This window comes from Ictidomys tridecemlineatus, chromosome 11 (assembly GCF_052094955.1).
Source record: "Ictidomys tridecemlineatus isolate mIctTri1 chromosome 11, mIctTri1.hap1, whole genome shotgun sequence".
Lineage (NCBI taxonomy): Eukaryota > Metazoa > Chordata > Mammalia > Rodentia > Sciuridae > Ictidomys > Ictidomys tridecemlineatus.
This window is the reverse complement of record NC_135487.1, coordinates 74,492,628-74,515,267: the sequence shown is the minus strand read 5'-3', so window position 1 is coordinate 74,515,267 and position 22,640 is coordinate 74,492,628. Positions and strand designations below refer to the sequence as shown.

General features: G+C 40.1%; 1 long non-coding RNA gene across 1 annotated transcript in view; it reads right to left on the bottom strand.

The window, feature by feature from the left end:
• Positions 1-3,812: 3,812 nt before the first annotated feature.
• LOC144367732 (uncharacterized) overlaps positions 3,813-22,640 on the bottom strand; it is a 62,725-nt gene continuing 43,897 nt past the window's right edge. Inside the window, exons 2-3 of the long non-coding RNA XR_013427258.1 lie at positions 21,897-21,977; positions 3,813-3,885 (exon numbers count right to left, since the gene is read on the bottom strand). This is a non-coding gene — a long non-coding RNA (uncharacterized LOC144367732). The remainder of the gene's footprint in view (positions 3,886-21,896; positions 21,978-22,640) is intronic.

Genomic DNA, 22,640 nt, shown 5'->3' with positions numbered 1-22,640 from the left:
TAGTGAGCATTTATTGAATGTTTTCTGTATGCCAGACACCATAAGGAGAAAAGGAAGAAGAGAAAGGCATGGTCCTTATCCTCAAAGAACTTTCCAACCTTTACCAGGAGAGCAAATTCAGAAATCAGTTTCTTCTTATTAAAGTTCCATAGGGTGAGATAAAAATGTAGAGTTTTTAAATATTTTCAGGAATTCTTGGTGTTTTTTCCCATTATAAAGGTAATGAAGAGTTATCAATGTCCCTTCTCCAGATCCATTCACACACATGCATGTGTGCACACACATGCACACACACAGACACACACACATACCTCATCCAAAATAGGATATTTTATATACAAATCACAAGCCTTGATGTTTTTTATATGGTGCCTGTTTGTAGGAAAATGTGGGTGAGTTAAGGTTTAAGCTGCTTTTATTGTAGAACATTGTTTTCACTTGAAAACAACAGTTTGTTTCTTTTATTAAATCACTACCATTGAGTATACAGCTTTATAATATTCTGTGTGACAAATGGGAACTAAGCAAAAAAAGTACTTCTACTGTATGTAGAAGTATAATAGTTGTTTTGAAAGAAAGCACTTGTTTGATTTTTTGAGTTGTAAACAGAACTAGCTGCTTTTTTTGTAGAACATTGTTTTCACTTGAAAAAACTGACAAACTAGGGTTATTCCAACTTGGATAGTTGGCAGACATTTTCTTGAAAATGAATAAATTGAACTTGTCACTTCAAGGAAAATAACTGACAGTATTTGTTGCCAAAGATAAAATTCAAGCTTTCAAACAAAAATTAGAATGTTAGAAAACCTGTAGCCACCATCATGAGCATGACAGCTTCCAAACACTTAGAGACTCCAATGAAATTGATGATGATACCAATTAATGTGATTTTAAATATTGTGTAATGAAATATGTTAACATTTGGAAAATCTATATAACTCAGTGAACTATTTTTTTTCCACGTAACTAATCATAAGGTTACAAGATTATACTTGAGGAAAAGGACCCATTCAAAGTGCAAGAGAAGACTATGCAGGCCTGTAATTCCAGCAGCTCAGGAGGCTGAGACAGGAGGATTGCCAGAGACAGAAGAATTGCCAGTTCAAAGCCAGCCTTAGCAATGACAAGGTGCTAAGCAACTCAGTGAGACCCTGTCTCTAAATAAAACACAAAAATAGGGCTGGGGATGTGGCTCAGTGGCCAAGTGCCACTGAATTGAAACCCTCACACCCAACAACCCCCCCCTCAAAAAAAAAAACAAAAAAATAAAGTGAAGGGCTGGAGTTACGGCTCAGAGGTAGAGCACTCGCCTAGCACATGTGAGACTCTCTGTTTGATCTTCAGCACAACATAAAAATAAATAAATAAAATAAAGGTATTTTGTTCACCTATAACTAAAAAATAAATATTAAAAAAACAACAACAAGAAAATGCAAGAAAGGTTAATGAATTTTAATGTGAAAGAATAGGAAAAGTTCATTAATAGGGTCTTAGATTTCATATTGCAATAAACTTCTAAGAAACTACCACTTTTCAAGTTTTGATGTAGTATTCAAAAAAGACTATCTGCAGTTATCAGAAAAAGCTACTAAAATACATTTCTAAATATACTTTCTACATGATGACAGATTTTCTTTATATAATTCAACAACAAAAAACAGATCATAATTGACTAAATTCGGAAACAGATATGAAAATTCAGCTGTCTTTAATTAATCCAGAAATTTTAAAAAATTGAAAACTCTGCCATTAGTTTGTTTTTGGAGCTTTCTGTTTTTTATAAATTATCTGTATTAAAATGCAGGCAGCCAGGCACAGTGGCACAAACCTATAACCCCAGCAGCTTGGGAGGCTGGGGCAGGAAGATTGACAGTTCAAAGCCAGCAATTTAGTGAAGTGCTAAGCAACTCAGTGAGATCCCTGTCTCTAAATTAAAAAAAAAAAAAAAAAAAAAAGTTGGGGCTAGAGTTGTGACTCAGCAGTAGAGTGCTTGCCTAGCATGTGTGGGGTACTGGGTTTGATTCTCAGAACTTCATATAAATAAGTAAATAAAATAAAGGTCTATTTAGAAATCAATGATAATAAAAAATAAATAAAAGCTACTCCAACACCTGGAGACTAAATAATATGCTACTGAATGAACAATGAGTTGCAAAAGACATCAAGAAGGAGATTAAAAGATTCTTAGAGGTAAATGAGAACACAGATACAACATATTGAAATCTTTGGGACACTATGAAGGCAGTACTAAGAGGAAAGTTCATTGCATGGAGTTCATTCCTTAAAAGAAGAAAAAGTCAACAAATAAATGACTTAACATTACATCTCAAGGCCCTAGAAAGGAAGAACAAATCATCACCAAAAGCAGTAGAAGACAGGGAATAATTAAAATCAAAGCTGAAATCAATAAAATTGAAACAAAAGAAACAATTGAAAAACTTGACAAAACAAAAAGTTGGTTCTTTGAAAAAATAAATAAAATTGACAGACCCTTAGCCATGTTAACAAAGAGAAGAAGGGAGAAAATTCAAATTACTAACATATGTGATGAAAAAGGAAATATTACAACAGACACTACAGTACAGAAGATAAGTAGAAATAATTTTGAAAACTTTTACTCCAAAAAAATAGAAAATATTGAAGGCATTGACAAATTTCTAGAGTCATTTGATTTTCCCAAATTGAATCAGGATGATATACACAATTTAAACAGATCAATTTCAAGTAATGAAATAGAAGATGCCATCAAAAGCCTGCTAACCAAGAAAAGCCCAGGACAGAGGGTTACACAGCCAAGTTTTAGAAGACCTTTAAAGAAAAACTAATACCAATACTCTTCTATTTATTTCAGGAAATAGAAAAAGAGGTAGCACTTCCAAACTCATTTTATGAGGCCAATGTCACCCAGATTCTAAAACCAGGCAAAGGCACATCAAAAAAAAAAAAAGAAAACTTCAGACCAATATCTCTAATGAACATATATGCAAAAATTCTCAATAAAATTCTGGAAAATTATCCCATTTACAATAGCCTCAAAAAAAAAAAAAAACACTTGAGAATCAACCTAACAAAAGAGGTAAAAGACCTCTACAAGGAAAACTACAGAACACTAAAGAAAGAAATTAAAGAAGACCTTAGAAGATGGAAAGATCTATCTTGTTCTTGGATAGGCAAAATTAATATTGTCAAAATGACCAAACTACCAAAAGCACTATACAAAGTTAATGCAATTCCAATTGAAATTCCAATGACATTCCTCATAGAAATAGAAAAACAGTCATGAAATGCATCTGGAAAACTAAGAGACCCAGAATAGCTAAAGCAATCCTTAGCAAGAAGAGTGAAGCAGGTGGCATCACTATACCCGAACTTAAACTATACTACAGAGCAATAGTAACAAAAACAGCATGGTATTGGCACCAAAATAGACTGGTAGACCAATGGTACAGAATAGAGGACACAGAGACTAACCCACAAAATTACAGTTATCTTATATTAGACAGGCACCAAAAACATACATTGGAGAAAAGATAGCCTCTTCAACAAATGATGCTGGGAGAACTGGAAATCCATATGCAACAAGATGAAATTAAACCCCTATCTCTCACCATGCACAAAACTCAATCCAAAGTGGATCAAAGACCTAGGAATTAAACCAGAGACCCTGCGTCTAATAGAAGAAAAATAGGCCTCAATCTCCATCATATTGGATTAGGACCCTACTTCCTTAATAAGACTCCTATAGCACATGAATTAAAATCAAGAATTAATAAATGGGGGGGCTGGGGATGTGGCTCAAGCCTTAGCGCACTCACCTGGCATGCGTGCGGCCCGGGTTTGATCCTCAGCATCACATACAAACAAAGGTGTTGTGTCCGCCGAAAACTAAAAAATAAATAAATATTTAAAAAATTCTCTCTCTCTCTCTCTCTCTCTCTCTCTCTCTCTCTCTCCTTCTCTCTTAAAAAAAAAAGAATAAATAGGATGGATTCAACTAAAAAGCTTCTGCTCAGCAAAATAAAACAATAACCAGTGAGGTGAATAGAGAGCCTACAGCTTGGGAGCAATTTTTTACCACTGGCACATAAGATAGAGCACTAATCTCTAAGGTATATAAAGAACTCAAAAAGCTAAACACCAAAATAATAAATAACCCAATCAATAAATGGGCCAAGGAACTGAACAGATACTTCTCAGAAGGTGATATATAATCAATCAACAAATATATGAAAAACTGTTCATCATCTTTAGCTATTAGAGAAATGCAAATCAAAATTACTCTAAGATTTCATGTCACTCCAGTCAGAATGACAGCTATTAAGAATACAAACAACAATAAGTGTTGGCGAGGATGTGGGGAAAAAGGCACATTCATACATTGCTGGTGGGACTTCAAAATGGTGCAGCCAATATGGAAAGCAGTATGGAGATTCCTTGGAAAACTGGGAATGGAACCACATTTGATCCAACTATCCCACTTGTCAGTCTATACTCAAAGGACTTAAAAACAGCATACTACAGGGACACAGCCACATCAATGTTTACTGCAGCACAATTCACAATAGCTAAACTGTGGAACCAACCTAGATGCCCTTCAGTAGATGAATGGATAAAGAAAATGTGGTATATAGACACAATAAAATATTACTCAGCAATAAAAGAGAATAAAATCATGACATTTGCAGGTAAATGGATGGAGATGGAGAATATAATGCTAAGTGAAGTTAGCCAATCCCCCCAAACCAAATGCCAATGTTTTCTCTAATATACGGATATTATATATAATATAAGGATATTATTTTCTCTAATATAAGGATATTCATAGTGGGATTGGGAGGGGAAGCATGGGAAGATTAGATGAACTCTACATAGGGCAAAGGGGAGGAAGGGGAAGGGAAGAGGCAAGGGGTATAAAAAAGATGGTGGAATGAGATGGACATCATTACCCTAAGGACATGTGTGAAGACACAAATGGTGTGAATATACTTTGTACACAACCAGAGATATGAAAAAATTTTGCTCTATAGGGAGGAAGAGCATGAGAAAAAGATTAACATTAAACAGGGACGTGAGGTGGGAGGGAAAGGGAGAGAGAAGGGAAATTGCATGGAAATGGAAGGAGACCCTCATTGTTATACAAAATTACATATAAGAGGATATGAGGGGAAAGGGAAAAAAATCAAGGGAGACAAATGAATTACATTAGATGGGGTAGAGAGAGAAGATGGGAGGGAAGGGGAGGGGGGATAGTAGAAGCTAGGAAAGATAGTAGAATACAACAGTCACAAGTATGGCAATATGTAAAAACGTGGATGTGTAACCGGTGTGATTCTGCAATCTGTATACGGGGTAAAAATGGGAATTCATAACCCACTTGAATCAAATGTATGAAATATGATATGTCAAGAGCTTTGTAATGTTTTGAACAACCAATAAAAAATTTGCTCTATATGTGTAATATGAAATGTAATGCATTCTGCTGTCAAATATGACAATAAAATAATTAGAATAAAAAAATAATTTTTTTTTTTTTTAAAGAGAGAGTGAGAGAGGAGAGAGAGAGAATTTTTTTAGTATTTATTTTTTAGTTCTCGGCGGACACAACATCTTTGTTGGTATGTGGTGCTGGGGATCAAACCCGGGCCACACGCATTCCAGGCGAGCGCGCTACCGCTTGAGCCACATCCCCAGCCCATAAATTTTTTTTTAAAAAAGGCTGGGGATGTGGCTCAGTGGTTAAGTGCCCCTGAGTTTAATCCCTGGTACCAAAAAATAAATTAAAAATTTTAAAAAGGAAAGGTTTTACCATTGCTATTTTTTTAAAAGAGAGAGAAGAGAGAGAGAGAGAGAGAGAGAGAGAGAGAGAGTTTTTAATATTTATTTATTTATTTATTTTTAGTTTTCGGCAGACACAACATCTTTGTTGGTATGTGGTGCTGAGGATCGAACCCGGGCCGCACGCATGCCAGGCAAACGCGCTACCGCCTGAGCCATATCCCCAGCCCTTGCCATTGCTATTTTTAAATGAATTAATAATTACATATTTTTTTAAATTCTCAGCTTTAATTTTTGATAACTATAACTAGTAAACAAAAAGTCTTTGAGATCATTATGTTAGTCAGTTTTCTGCCACCAAAATACCTGACAAGAATAATTTAGGGGAGGAAAAGTTTTTTTTGGGCTCATGATTTCAGGGTCTCAGTCCAGTTACTGTGAGGCAGAACATCATGGTAGAAGGGAAATGGTAGAGGAAAGCTGCTTGGTTCATGGCAGCCAGAAAAAGAGAGAGAGAAGGAGGGAGGGAGGGAGAGAAGGGGGGGAGGAGAGAGAGAGAGAGAGAGAGAGAGAGAGAGAGAGAGAGAAGCACTGGTGAAGAGCCAGGGACAAAATATAATCCTCCAGTGACCTACTTCCTCCAGTCAAGCCCCACCTGCCTACTGTTAATATCCAGTAATCCATTCAAATTATTAATCTATCAAATGGATTAATCCATGATTAGGTTACAGCTCTCAGAGTCTATGATCCTTTCACCTCTGAACATTCCTGTGTTGTCACTTGACACTTGATCTGCTGGGGGGACTCCTCACATCCAAACCATAACAATCACGGATACTTTTCAAATGTTTTAAGGCATCCTGCGACCCAAATATTTGAGAACTGCTGGGATAAATCATTTTGCAGTAACAAAATCATCTTGAATTTTAGTGGGTCAACACAACAAATGTTTATTTCCCTCTCATGCATAATCAGGCAGCTCTAAAAGGCAGCTGTCTCCCACGTGCTGACTCCCTAATCCAGGTCACTCCATTCTGTGGTTCCGTAGTCTCGACACATGGCCACAATTGCAACTGTAGAGAAGGGAAAGCTGGAAGACAGGTCACTCAGCAGAACTGATCACAGGGCAACTGCAAGTGGGCTGGGAAATGTGAGAAAGCTTGTAAATATTTGGAAAGCAGCAGATGACTCTAAATAGCATGTGCAAAAATGTGTGGTGAGAAACTAAACTTCCATTGGAAGAGGGGATGGACATGTCCCAGATCTAATGAGATGAAGCACGGTGCAAGAAACTACATGATGGGAAGCTCAGGAACCAGACTACACAGGCTGGCCTCATAAGCCTTGGCAAGATTGGATGGCTTAAACACTACGTAACCAATAATCAGCTCTATCTTTTTTCGGGGTGAAGAGGTACTAGGGGTTGAACTCAGGGGTACTTGACCACTGAGCCACATCCCCTGCCTTATTTTGTATTTTTATTTAGAGACAAGGTCTCACTAAGTTAGTATCTTGCTAAATTGCTGAGGCTGGCTTTGAACTCTGGATCCTATTGTCTCCATCTCCCTGGGATTACAGGCATGTGCCACTGCACCTGGCAATCAGCTCTATCTTTTGATAGATCACTGAGACAGTGGAAGAAAATGAAGTAGGGGGACAAGAGCAGAAACAGCACAGTGCTGATATCTGAGAGAGAGAGTGAAAAAAAAAAACAGAAGAAGAAGAAGACTTAATTGTGGTGTTTTGCCCATTTCTACAGTGTGAAGTATTTCTACCATGGCTAATTTCTAGCTTGCCCATGGAGTTCACTAAATGCAGAGTGAGGAAGAAATATGCACAATCAGCTTTCTCTCTCTCTCTCTCTCTCTCTCTCTCTCTCTCTCTCTCTCTCTCTCTCTCTCAATTTTTTTAGTTGTCAATGAACTTTATTTATTTATAAGCAGTTCTGAGAATCAAACCCAGTGGCTCACACAAGCTAGGCAAGCTCTCTACCACTGAGCCACAACCCCAGCCCTACAATCAGCTCTTTTGAGACAGTTGAGCCATATTCAGTGCCACTGAGGCAAGAAAATTAGTCAGGAGGTATGTTTAGACATAGATGATTGTGTCCTAAAATTCCTCTCCTTTGAATACAGCTGGAATGAACCAACCCATGTGCTAGACTCTTCAGTTACTGAAATCCCTTGACCCATCACAAACAGCCACTACCACCACTGCACATCACCTAGATTTTCCCAGCTACACCTTGACACATGATGGGGAGACACGTAGTTACCTCCCTCGCCATTTAGCCACACTCTTGCCTCTGCTACAAAAGCCTGGACCTCCATCCCTAAGGATCAGCAAATATCTTCTCCACCATTAACTCATTCCCCCAGAGCCATCTGCAAACACTGTCTGATATTCTCACCTACTGTTCCTCCCCAGCTACTCCAAGGAGGAGCAGCCCAGAATAAGGCTAGAAAGACCCTGTATGGGTTGTTAGCAACTTCTGATTTACATGAAAAGATTCACAAGAATCAAAACAGTTACAGATTCCACAACTACGGGTTACAAAAAGCTTTTTGCAAGCTTGCAGAGGGAGTGAAAACCTCAGCTTCTGAAGGCTGGCTCCCAAGGGAACCAGATGTCTGTCTGATGGGGAAGAGGGATGGAGTGAGAGGCCCCAATCCAGGATGTTCTTGCTAAAGTGACCTGGGGCTTGGGCAGCAGGTGACTCTGTTCCTCATCTCCCACCCCAGCTAGCTCACCCAAGCTCCTTCTTCCTTCCCCCCTGCTCCAGTTTGCAGAGTAGAGTAACAGCTTGTACATACCTGAACTGGTGCCTGAGTGATGCTATTTAAATAGCTCTGCTCTGAACACAACAGGTGTCGCTCAGGATCTAGCTTCCAAATCTTTTTCTTTTTTCTCTCCAGTAGGCCATATGGATTTTTTTTATAAAAAGAGTTTGCCTGGCTCAGATGATAATCCCTCTCTTATCTTCATCCTTCCTTCTCTTCCTCCCTCACCTTCTTCTTTCCCTCTTTTTTCTTCTTTTCTCCCTCCTTCCTACTTTTCCTGCCTGCCTTCCTCTCTGCCTCCCTTCTTCTATCCTTTCCTCCTTTTTTTCCTCCTGGTCTTTCTTCTTCATTCTCTTGAGTTGTTCCTTCCCTTTCTTTCTTCCCCCCTCCTCCCAATCAACCCTTCCTCCATCCCTCCCTCTATCACTCCCTCTCACTTTCTCTTTTCTCATCATATAAAGCCCCAGGCTGCCATCTTTCTCAGGGCCCTGCCCATCCCCTCTGCTGGGTCTGAAAGTCACTGTCCCCTTCTTCTCCCTCTGCCTGCCAGACCAACCTCCCAAATAGAAACTAGGCATTCTGGGCTGGGGATGTGGCTCAAGCGGTAACGCACTCGCCTGTCATGCGCAGGGCGCTGGGTTTGATCCTCAGCACCACATAAAATAAAATAAAGATATTGTGTCCACTGAAAACTGAAAAATAAATATTAAAAAATTCTCTCTCTCTCTTCTCACTCTCTCTTAAAAAAAAAAAAAAAAGAAAGAAAGAAAAAGAAACTAGGCATTCCAACCAGGGCCAGTGGTTAGATCTGCATCTCTATTCAAAGGTCTTACACAATCCATGTCACCAGACACTGGAGTATTCAAAGAGATGCAGAAAAGAGAGCTGTGGCCACAAACCAGGAAGAAAATGCCAGGGATCCTGGAAGCCATCAAATGCTAACATCTCTCTTGAAAGAATGCTAAAATCTCTCTTAAAATTTCTGTTTTAGACATTTCAGTTTTTATTACTAAACTCACTGAAATCACTAACCAAATAGAGGATCTTGAAAACAAAGGAGAATTCACCTCTGTGTTGCTGGAGTCGCCTAATCCAAATAGTCCTGGCCCTGTGGGCATACATGCAGAGCGACTAGATTAGGATACCAACTTCTTATACAGCTAACTGAGCACACATTTTTTAAAATGATTTCTTTCTTTCTTTTCTTGTCTTGTCTTTTCCTTCTTCTCCCTCTTTCCCATCTCCTTTTTCCCCCCGCTGCTAGGGATTGAAACCAAGGCCTCATGCATGCTAAGCTCATGCTTTAAAACTGAGTTATACCCACAGCCCCCAAAATGATTTCTTGTAATGATAATTTGATGAAATAAAGACCATTTTAACATCAAATATTTTAATGAATTTAGCATAAGAATTTACTAGATTGTCCTTTTTCACCTGGTAAAGGACTAATAAAAAAAAATACAGTCCATTTAGCAGCATTTGAGAACGTAAATCTCAGTGCGTCCAACACCATCTAAGGGAGTGAGGCCATATTTGGCAGGTACCCTCATGGAGGAATGAGGTCACAGAGGGGTTAAACAGCTTGCCCAACATCACACAGCTCATAATGTCAGAGCTAGAATTCAAAGCTAAGATGCAACTCTCTCCATAGTAAAGAAGCCGGTAACAGATTTTCCCAGCCCCAATACTGAATAAATTTTATGAGGTTTCTTTTTGCTGTTGTGTAATTCTCTGCCCATCATGCAGTCTTCCAATCATATGTTTGATTTCACAAGGAAGTGTACTACCAGGCAGAGAAACTCTGGAATAGACTGCATCTCTGTTGTAAATAATTAGCTTTGTTGTTTACAAATCCACCTAGGTATTTCTTGCAGCTTCTGCAATACTGCTGGGGAAATGCAGAATAAGTTGTAGGATTTTTAGACCTGAAAAACCTGATTTTCCAGCCCTAGAATTCAGAGGCAACAAACATGCCTACAAGCACTGACAGGGCTGTAGGGAACTCTGTCAGGCTGCCACCAGGCAGGATAGACCCTCCACCCTCTAGCCAGATGGCTCTCTCCAGCAGGTATTTTCCAACAAATGACATGGGCTCCTGACTGTGGCCTGGGGTACGTCCCTCACCCAGAGCCAAGCTGAGGTTTCATCTAGAGTAGAAGGAATTTGGGTGAAATGATCTTGAGGGCCTCTTCCAGGTTGACAAATAAAACACAACCAATGAAATGCTCAGGATATTTCTGCTGCTAAACACAGGAATCAGGCATTTCTCCCCCTTGAGTGACACACAATCTGTGAACAAGGCAGGCCTTCTTTCTTTCATTTTTTCCCTAGTGTCATCCACTTCCACCAGCCTTCATCAAGACAAATACTGGCCCCACCAAAGGTCTTCCCTTTGAGGTGTTCTCAAGTGCAGGTGAAATGAGAAGATGGCTGTAGTTTATTCATGTAGCACAACAGCACATGGTTTTCTACAGCAAGCACTCACTAATTGGTAATTATTGCTCTCATTGGTCTATGTGTACTGTTTGATTGTTTCCATTCATTTAAAAGTATGACCTCAGCCCACAACCCAAAGTGTCCCCAGAAAAGACACGTTCCACACCCCAGCTGGTCAGCCACTATTGCCACTCTGCTCTTCTTGTGTCTGGCTCCCATCCTGTGCATCTGGCTCTGGCAGACCCATGGGCTTTGAATTTGAGGTAACTCAGAGACAAGCTAATGCCAAAGTTCATCCACAGAGTAAACCCTGGACACTGCCACAGCTCTCTGCTCTCATCAGCACAGGGCTGGTGAGCTCTAAGGCAGCAAATGAGGCAGAAGGGCTTGCCCCACCCAAGCCTGGCAGGTGCCCAGGATCTCACCCAGTGCCTCCAACTCCCTGTCTCCAGAAGGGGTCAGTAGGGACAAATGCTACTTATCCCATTGCCTCCATTTCTTCTTCCTGCCTCTCCCTTTTTTCTCTGGAGACTTCCCCTTTCCTCTTGTACTCAAGTAGAGCTTGTAGGCTGGGGAGGTGGACTGGAGCAGGCCAGGTTTACCCCCCACACATGTAACAATTGTGTTGGAATATGGCACCTCCTGGGAGGGCCCTGGATAAGTGAAGCACAGAGGACAGAAGAATTGTTCACTATATACCTTTTGTGCATTTTGAATGTTATGCCAACAGCATTAAATATCTATTCAATAAAATAAATTTTAAAATTTGTTTTAAATAATTTTAAAATCAGCTGGGCACTGTGGCGCATACCTGTAATCCCAGCAGCTCAGGAGGCTGAGGCAGGAGGATTGTGAGTTCAAAGCTAACCTCAGCAAAACTGAGGCACTAAGCAACTCAGTGAGACCCTGTCTCTAAATAAAATACAAAATAGGGATGGGGCTGTGGTTCAGTGGTTGAGTGCCCCTGAGTTCAATCCCAGTACCCTCTCCCTACAAAAAAAAAATAATAATAATGATAATAATTTTAAAATCAGCCCCTAAGGGCCTAATTCTGTTTTTTGTTTGGGCAGCTCTGTGCTGTCCAAACTTTAAACTCTTAGGGGAATCCCTTTTCTAAATAATGTGTTTCTGTCTAAATTGTTCTCTGTATCCACCAGCAGTAGCCTTGTGTGTTCTACCTTGAAGTCGCCAGTAATGTCAAAAGAGAAGAGAGTTGGGAGAGTAGAAAAGAAGCTGGGATTTGAAGTCAGGTAGACTTAGGTTTAAATCCTGGCTCTACCACTGACTGAGTTGAAGAAGATTCTTAAGATCTCTAAGCCTAAGTTTCTTTCATCTCTCTGAAAGAAAACCAAATCAAATTACCTAGCTCACCATAAATCATAGCTGTTAAGAACATAGGCTTTGGGTTAAAAAGTCAACCTGAACATAGAATAGTAAGTACCAGAAGTCCAGACAGGGAGGTAAAAAAAGAAAGGTTGGAATTGATCAGTGTACTCTATATGCATGTAAAAATGCCACAATGAACCTCATTAATATATGCAATTAATATGTGTTGTTAATAAAAACACAGGCTTTGGGGCTGTAGCTCAGTGGTAGAGTGCCTGCCTAGCATGTGTGAGGCAGTGAGTTAGATCTTCAGCACCACTTAAAAATAAATAAAGGTATTGTGTCCATCTACAACTAAAAATATTTTTTAAAATATTAAAATACAAAAATACAAAACATAGGCTTTGGAATTAGGCTTCATTCTTTTTTTGTTACCAGGGACTGAACTCAGGGGCACTGGGCCACTGAGCCACATCCCCAACCCTATTTTGTATTTTATTTAGAGACAGGGACTCACTGAGTTGCTTAGGGCCTGGCTTTTTTACAGGTTTAATTCTTATAACTGTCACATCCTGCTTTGTTACTCTAAGCCTTCATTTCCTCTTCTGCAAAATAGAGATAATAATACTACTGACCTGGAAAGGTTGTGAACTTTAAATGAGATGATGTATGGGTAGGCCTCAGCAATGTAACCCACACATGAAAATATTCTCTAAATTGTAGTTCTTTCTATCATGATATTTTTGTGAGAATAAACTAAGATAAAGGGCCTGATACTCAGAAATACGGTGTGTATTTTTAACATTTCTTTTTCCTTCGATTCTTTTTTTTAAGTTGTAGTTGGACACAATATATTTATTTATTTTTATGTGGTGCTGAGGATCAAACCCAGTGCCTCACACGTGCGAGGTGAGCGCTCTACCAATGAGCTACAGCCCCAGCCCTGATTATTTTTCTTTATGGAGAATTCTCTACAAGAAATTTCCTGATCTGTGTGTATCCTCTCTCTCTCTCTCTCTCTCTCTCTCTCTCTCTCTCTCTCTAGTACTGGGGGTTAAACCCAGGGTACTTCACCATTGAGCAATATTCCCAGCCCCTTTTATTTTTTATTTGGAGACAGGGCCTCACTAAATTGCTGAGGCTGGCTTTAAACTTGCAATTCTGACAGCCTCTGGAGCTGCTGGGATTACAGGTGTGAACCACCACATCCAGTTCTGGGTTTTATTTTTTGCAGTTCTGGGGATCAAACCCAGGGCCTCATACATAGTTCAGTGCTCTACCCGTGAGCCACACCCCCAGGCCCTAATTTTTTTTTTTAATGCTCTGTATCAGCTGATGCATTCCATTTTGTGTGCTAATCACAATGCTCTTATGTGAAGAAATCAACTGGAAAGGCTCAAGAGAGACAACTCAAAACTTCTCTACAGGTATGTGAGTAGAGTGCTACTTAGCATGTGTAAGGCCCTGAATTCAATCCCCAACATTGTGAACACACACACACACACACACACACACACACACACACACACACACACACACCCTTTATAGTGGGAAGATTCTTTAATATTTCCTCTATTTGAAGAAAAATCTCAGTCCCGAGATTACAGAATTCACCAGAATACACATGGTTCTTTCCCTGAGGGAGTTCCAGTCAGATATGAGGAAGGCATGAACCTGAACCTGGACTGGCTGAAACTTCTTTGTGTTCTCAGACCAAGAGACTTACAAGAAACTTGCACTTGTGCTCCCCAAGTCTCCCTAAATTAGGGTTGAATGCATCAGGGAAAAAAACCCAGCTGAGTAAGTTACAGTACCACAGACAACTATGGAAAGCACAGCTCATTTAATGCCATACATTTAAGAATCGATCTTTTTTTTAAATACCAGGGATTGTACCCAGGGCACTTAACCACTGAGCCACAACCCCAGCCCTTTTTATTTTTTGAGACAGAATCTTGATAAACTGATGAGGGTCTTGCTAAATTGCTGAGGCTGGCTTTGAAATTGCAATCCTTCTGCTTCAGCCTCCCAAACAACTGGGATTACAGGCATGTACCACCATGCCATCAAGAATCAATCACGGGGCTGGGGCTGGGGCTCAGTGGTAGAGTGCTTGCGTAGCATGTGTGAGACACGGGGTTAGATTCTCAGCATTGCATATACATAAACAAAATAAAAGTCCATTGACAACTAGACAATATTTTTAAAAAAGAATCAATCTTAGTCTGTGATAAATGATGCAATTTTCTCAGAGTCAGTATAACAGAAGCTTACTAGGTTTGCAGGCCTAGTGAGCCTGTACAAAAATGCCAGAGAAAAGTCTAGGATTTCCAGGCTTCCGAACCCTCAGGTAAACGCCTATCCCACAGGGATACTTAAGCCCGAATGTGGCCATGTGTATCAGGGCAGTATGGCTACCATCAGATTGCAGCTGCTACAGAGAACAGGAAGGAGCCCAGAGTTCCCCTGGCTCTGAGGTGGTTTTGTGTGGCTGGAGCTAGGTGAAGTTTCATCTCACCCCCTCAGTCAACTGACTGACAGAGTAAAGCGTCCTCTACCTGCTCCATGCTGGGATACAGCGCTGAGCAACAAACACAAAATTCTCCAGTCAGAAAAGAGTGGGGCTGGAAGGACTCAGGGCTCTGCTGACGAAGCTCAGGGTCCTGGACTGTGCTGAACATCCCCCCAGGGGGCCTTGGGTCAGGTCTGCTGTCTGTGCCAGGCTGCCATAACTTCTGAGCTGGTCAGAGGCAGCATGATGGAAGAGTGATGGGTTTAGTCACAGCACTTGTGACTTGTCACCACACTTTTCTAGAGCTCAGACTTCTTGTCATTAAAGGAAAGACTCTGAGAAAACAAAACCAAAAAAAAAAAAAAAAAAGGGTTATCTAAGGACACTCCATTCCAACAGTGCTCTGATTTGGGAGTCAGGAACACTGCCATGTGGCCTTCTTTGCTGTTCTAGGGGGTGCTCAGAGGGCTCTCTCCCTCTCTCTCTCTCTCTCTCTCTCTCACACACACACACACACACACACACACACACACACACACACACCACTGCTACAACATGAGAATACTAACTTCAAGTCATGCTTTCCATTCCAGATTACCACATCATTTGAGGGTTTCTTTGACCCTCAAAATCCAGTAACCTCCACCACATACATCCCCCAGGTCCCATGACCTGTGATTTTTTTTTTTTTTTTTTTTTGAATCAGGGATTGAACCCCAGGGACACTTAACCACTAAGCCACATCTCTAGCCCTCTTTTTCTTTTCTTTTTCTTTCTTTCTTTCTTTTTTTTTTTTTTTTTTTTTTTTTTTTTGAGACAGGGTCTTCCTAAGTTGCTTAGGGTCTTGCTAAATTGCTGAGGCTGGCTTTGAACTTTCGATCCTCCTCCCTCAGTCTCCCTAGCTGCTGGGTTGACAGGCACATGTCACTATGCCCGGTCTGATCCGTGATGTTTAAAACTCTTTTGATTATTTGTGATTCAGGGTAGCAGTGGGGTGATACTCCTCTTCTCAGCTCTCTGGCTGCTGAGCCCTGGGGTATAGTCAAAGACCTCTCTGCATTTCCCTTGTGTATCTCTGCCACTGCAAATTCCTCGGCCTACACGTGTGTCTCTGAGTGCTTCCTCTGGACTCCAGGACAGACAGCTGTGTCATATTCTTTCCTCCCCAGTAGTAATCTACACGTGATAGCTAGTAAGTATTTGGCATCATTGGATGACTACATAAAAGGAAGGAACAAAGGGTCTCAAAGGTGACACCAAGATAGATTACTTTGAATGGCAGGTCAAGGCCAGCCCAGGAGAAAAATGTGTAAAAAGTCATCAAAGATTTTTTTCTTATTCAGGATCATCCCTGCCCCACCTGCTTTACGTATAGGGCCCCCATACAACCACAAGCTACTAAGAAATTTACTGACCAGGCCATTGTTCATTGACAGAGGGCTAACAGGGTGCTCCCTGGCTCAGTCTCTTTGCTTTAAGAGATTCCCTCCACCCCTGCCCCACTCTTCCAACTAGATCAAGAGATACTACTCTAAAAGGCCGTCCCAATCCTGCTGATCCTTACTTAGCCAGACTTTCTAGCTCTCTAGCTGGACTCCCTTAACCCTTTAAATAGAACTGCTTCCAGCACTGATCTCTGTGCAGCACATTTGTTTGTTCCTGTCTCACCCACTGCATGATAGCATTTTAAAAATTCCTCCTCAGCCACAGTGCCTAGCTCAGTGCTTGACACATAGGAGGACTTAGTAAATATTTGCAAAATGAATATTAGTGCAGTTATTTTGAGATTTGGGGATAGAATATTAGTGCAGTTATTTTGAGGGCCAATGAACAAAAAAAAATGTTTATAGCAAATTTAAGGGGCAGAGTCAAATAATTTTTTAACAGAGAGGGAAGGGTGGAATGTTCCTTCAGCATTATTGAATGGATTAGTCATTCAGCAATCCTGCTGAGGGAAGACTGGGTTTCCTAAACCCCAACCCAGTGTTTTCTCATAGTGCCTTTGTCACCCCTGTCATATTGCTTTTGTTTGTGATTTGCAGCCTTGTGGGAATTACAACATTGGTTCATTGTTTGCTGGGTTTCACAATGTACCATAAGGCACATACAATATCTGGTTTCTGCATGTCGAAGAATTTAAATTACATTTTGTTTTACCAACTTCAGGACACCCCCTGAGATAACTGGAAACACCTGGAGATGTTGTGAAAGCAGAGCTAGGAATGGCCCAGTGGGCTCTGCAGCTAAGAAAGTACATACAGTTCCCTGCTCTGCTATTTTCTTCTTTACATGAGCAGCAGCTCCTGTGCTTAGAACTCTCCAAGCCCAGCTCAGTTGGAAACTAAGCACAAATGGCAAGATGGCCCAAATTACTGAGGAGCCAAAAGCCTATGCAGAAGTAATCCTCCAAAATAGTCCATTAATTTAGGCAAAGATTTTTTATTTGATTTGTCAAACTGTCTCTATTCTTTACTCAGGTCTGTGTACTTCGGTGTGATCCAGTATGGTAACCATTGGTCACTTATGGCTACCAAGTACCTACAGTGGGGCTAGTCTGGATTTTGAAGACTTAGCATAATAACAAAATATGACATATCTCATTATACTTTTTAACTTTGATTAAATTGTAAAATATAACATTTTAAAATATCAGTTAAACATAATATACTATTAACATTTATGTTGGGCTAGGTAGCACAGGCCTGTAATCTTGGCAGCTTAGGAGACTGAGGCAGAAGGATGGTGCATTAAAGCCAGCCTCAGGAAAAGTGAGGTGCTAAGCAACTCAGTGAGACCCTGTCTCTAAATAAAATAAAAAACAGGGCTGGGGATATGGCTCAGTGGTTAAGTGCTCCTGAGTTCTGTCCCTGGTAAAAACAACAACAACACCAAAAAAAACCCACTAATGTCACCTTCAAAAAGTTCTGTTAATCACAGCTATTAGAAAATGTTATATATATATATATATATCTTCCATTATATTTCTATTAGACATTGGTACAGTGACTATTCACACTTAGTACTGAAGCAAAAAAAAAAAATCATAAGAATTGGGTTACTAAGAGAGTGAAGGAAGAATTGTTTCTAGGAAAACAAATTAGTTTATTTCAGATGTAGAGGAAAAGAAAATATTTTTTCTTGCTATTAGTTGTTGAGTAAGGCAGACACTTTTTGCACCAAACTCCTATGCTTATGAGGGGAAAAGCTGATGCCCTTTAAAAGGCTATTAATGAACCTTCAAAGTTGTTCTTTCTTTTTATTTCAATTAGGACTCTTCCGAGAAACTTACCAAGACCTTGTTTACCATCTTCCTTTTTGAACATGTGATTTATGACCTTGAACTGAGCATGCTCAGGAATGTCTGCCATCTTTCCTTTTTGAATATGTGATTTATGATCTTGAACTGAACATACTCAGGAATGTACTAGACACTGAATGTACTTTCCTATATGAATAAGTACCCCTCCAAAAAAAACTCCTTACTTTTGCTTTTTTTGTTAGAGGAGAGCATTGCTTTGCCAATAACTCCAATGCTCTCCTCACTTATTGCAGGTCATATACCTCTCTGTTTCTTTTACCTTCTGGTTGTACTCATTGACTTTGTCCTTACCAAGAGGAGAGCCCATAGCATTCAGTTATATTCCCATCTTAGGTTCATGGCTGAGACGTCTATATAACAATGGACAGATTAACAAGAGAAAAGTATATAAAATTAATTTAAGTTCTGTTAACATGAGAGTCTTTGGAAAGGAAGATCCCACCCCCAAAACAGAGAAAACCATGTATTTTTATGTTTAGGTTTGAAAAAGAAGTGGATAGTTGTAGAGAAGGATGACTAGACAAAGAGGATGTGACCTAATGGTAATAAATCAGGGAGGATTTAGCAAAGCCTGTTTGCTCAGATTCTTCTCTATATCCCTGTGTGACGTTGCTTTCTTCCTGGTATGGGGGTTACCTCTGGAAGACTTACTTATGACCTATTTCAGAGGAAGCTCAGAGAATTCTTTTATGTCCTGCTTCAGAGGAGAAGGACAAAGGGAAGCTTCGGCTATCTCCTCAAATACCAAACTACCATAGTTTGGAACACATGACTTAAACCCCATCATGAGCTAATTCTAAAGCATAAATGAACTGATGGATGTGAAGTGCTTCAAGCAGTTCCCAGGACATGAGAAATGCTGGGTGTGAGGTGGCAAGAATAAGGATTTATCCTGTCAGCCAAGGTCAAGAGAGATTTGGCACAAGGAAAGAGTATGGGCTTTGATGTCAGACCTAGAAATATTTTGGTCCAAATTCATGTATTTGTGATCTTGAACAAGGAATTTAATCTTTCTGTGCTTTAGACTATACATTTACAAAGAAGTAATTGCACTCTGCTTTGTAGGGTTGTTATGAAGTTAAATAGGACATAATGAATATGGGTTCTAGTACAGGGTGATGAATTATAATTATTGCTATTAAGATCCTTTCTATAGTCATCTTTTCTCCAATCTAGGTCTGAGAAGGTCATCAGATTTACCATCTCCTAGTACCCAGGACACAAGCTTTCATGCCTAGGTTCCTACTGTCTTACTTCTAGGGACTAGTTATGAAATGTTAAAATTCTGCCTTGCATTCAAACCTACCTCCTGAAATATCCTTTCCCCAGAGAAAGTGGCTCCCTCCTTTGCTTAATATCTTCCTGTCTGATCCATTCGGATGAATCAAGTTTCACTGCCTTTGGATAAATTAAATATTCCATAACAATTCTTAGAAAACAACAACATAGAGAAAAATAATGATTACAGTAAGTTTCATAAATTCATCCACATCTCCCTTCTCCTTTTAAAAATGTTCTTTATTTTATATAAGTATGGTATTGATAGATGATAGTTGCTATTTTTCAATGTGCCTGGAAAATTTAAAAGTAGAAAGTCCTGTGTTGTTTATTTGTTTGTTTTTCCTTTTTTGTTTTTATTTATTTGTGTATATATATATAGTGTGTGTGTGTGTGTGTGTTGGGGATGGAACCCAGGGCCTTGTGCATGCAAGGCAAGCACTCTACTAACTGAGCTATATCCCCAGCCACAGGAAGCCCTGTGTTGATCACCAAAATATTTGTGGTTTTGTTTGTTTTGCTATTTTACTGTTATACATAAAACAAAGAGTCTAAACATGCATTAGTGCACATTAGTGCACACCTGTAATTCCAGGAACTCCTCAGGAGGCTAAGGCAGGAGGATTGAAAGTTTGAAACCAGCCTCAGCAATTTAGCGAGACCCTCAACAATTTAGGGAGATCCTGTTTAAAATAAAAATAAAAAGGACTGGGGATGAAGCTCAGTGGTAAAGTGCCCCTGGGTTAAATCCTCCACACAAAAAACAAACGGTCTAGAAACTACTCCTTTGTGGGAACATGGAGGAAGATGGATGTACAAGAGACTGGTCAGAATCCAGAGGTTGTAACCTTATGTGCAGGTGCTAACCAGCCTTCTCCAGGAAACAAAGTTGTCAAGAGAACATTCATTTACTAAAATCAGCTCTAATTCCAAGTTTAAACAGATAAGACTGGAGGCACCAGTTCTAAAACAATGATTTCCAAATTTCAATGTGAATGAGAAACACCTGAAAAGTTGGGTAAGCACCAAAGTCCAGGGCCCCTCCAGGAGATTGAGTGAGTAGAGCTGGGGCCTCTGCATTTTAACAAGCCTCCAGAGAATGGCTGGTGCAGGTGGTTTGCAAACAAGCCAGACATGGAAAACCACTGTGCTGAATGGCAAACACTGACTTTCTGCTCTCTCCTATATCCAAAGGCTCATCCACCTTAACCTCCCCCCTTTCCCAGCCTCTCTGCTTGACATCGCATCTGCTGTCACAGATGTGCAACCCTCAGGTGTCCCTAACACTTTTTTTCTTGGTTTAGTAATGAAAAGGTTCCAAGACGCCCAGACAGCTAACTTCACCTGAATCAAAGCGAGGTCTTATGTCCACTTGGTAGCTTCTTTAAAAATCACAAGCGTTGAAATCTATGAATCCTGAAAGAAAGCATCCCCCATCACTCCTGTCTCCCTCATTGCTGCAACCAACTCTTCTCCAAGGAGAGGCAAATGCTTTTCCTCAGCACTACTGACGATGCAAGAAGCAGTAGCATTCTGTGAGAGCAGATGAGTATGTGTTTGTTCCTAATCAGCTGAGTTCAGTGCCCAGGTGTTCAGGTGCCACAGGAGAGAAAACATGGCTGAAACACTGAATTGAACTGATTTAGAAAACACTAAGAAGGGACTCGGGGAAACTAGCTCTTTTATCAAAATCACTTAACTGCACTGACTTCACCTTTAGCTTATGCTAATGACATTCATCCATTCTGTAGTTCTAATCACCTCTCAGTGTTGCTGTCAGGTTTTAATCACTCTTTGCAAAAATCCTGACCAATGTTCATGCAAATATCTGAAAGAAAGGGAAGACAACCTTTCCTGGGGCTCCCTCTGGCAGTTTGCATCCTGGTGTTATCCAGAATCCTAAAGACTTTTGAAAAGACTTCACCAGTAGATAAAGCTCTCAAAAAGATTGATTTACAAAACGCCAGCTAGGGGCCAAGTAGACTCCTCAAAGACCTGAGTTTATGGAGGAGTGAGTTTTAGGGGCCTAGGAACAAAGCATAGATTTGGAAGCTTAGGAAGGATAGCTGAAGAAAGGAATTTCTTTGCTTTACATACAAAATAATTGAGAAAGGAGGTGTGTGAGGGCGAAGTGTGGGGGGAAGGGTTTTCATTCCTGTGTTAAAAGAACAGAAAGGGAGCATATTTCACTTTTAATTTTTTTTTTTTCCTGTGAGGCAGATGGGCTGTTGGTCGACACTAAATAAATCCTTGAATAAATGAATCTCTCTAGCACCAGGGAGGGTTGGTGATGGAGGGAGCTGGGGGAGGATGGGAAGTGCTTTGTGCATATGGAACAGATAACTTTTTAAAGGAAAGGGGGATTAAAAGCAAGAACCTCAGGGCATTTAATAACTGTGGCATTTTATTCTTGCTTCATGTGGATTATTGGGGATTATCTGCTAAAAGCAAGAGCCCAGTCTAATGTTACCTTTTGATTCACCCTTCCTTTCCTCTCATTTAAAATCTTGTGTTTCTTCCATGATTTTCATTTGGTTATTGATGGACAAACCTGGAAAGAAAAAAATAAAGTTTTCCTGGTGAATGGAAGGCACCATACAATCAGCCTTCACTAAGGAACAGAAGTGGGTTTTACTGTCAAATTCAACCTTTAAAATACCCAAAGCCCAATTAGAAGTATTAAAGACTAGATCCATAAAAAGCTTTTGCAAACCAACTGCAGCGGCTTACAGCACTGCACGGCTAAAGCTCTGTAGAGCCAGTTGGTAGCAGACTTCAGGCTTGGGCCCAGCCTCAGCCTCACAATGCCAGCTTTTCATTCCACCCATGAGTTCTGCAGGCTTGAGGTCACACATGCCTGTGCACCAGGCAAATGCTTAAGCTTTGTCTCTCAAACATAACAAATCACCTGCATCTCAGAAGATAAAGTTTTTCCTTGGTTTTTTTTTTTTTTTTGGTTTTTTTTTTTTTTTTTTTTTGGTGGTGGTGGGGCTTGTTTTATAGCCAGAAGGAAATCTTTTTTTTTTTTTTTTTTTTTTTTTTTTTTTTTTTTTTTTTTTTTTTTTAAAGAGAGAGTGAGAGAGAGGGGGACAGAGAGAGAGAGAGAATTTTTTAACATTTATTTATTCTTAGTTCTTGGCGGACACAACATCTTTGTTGGTATGTGGTGCTGCTGAGGATCGAACCCGGGCCGCACGCATGCTAGGCGAGCGCG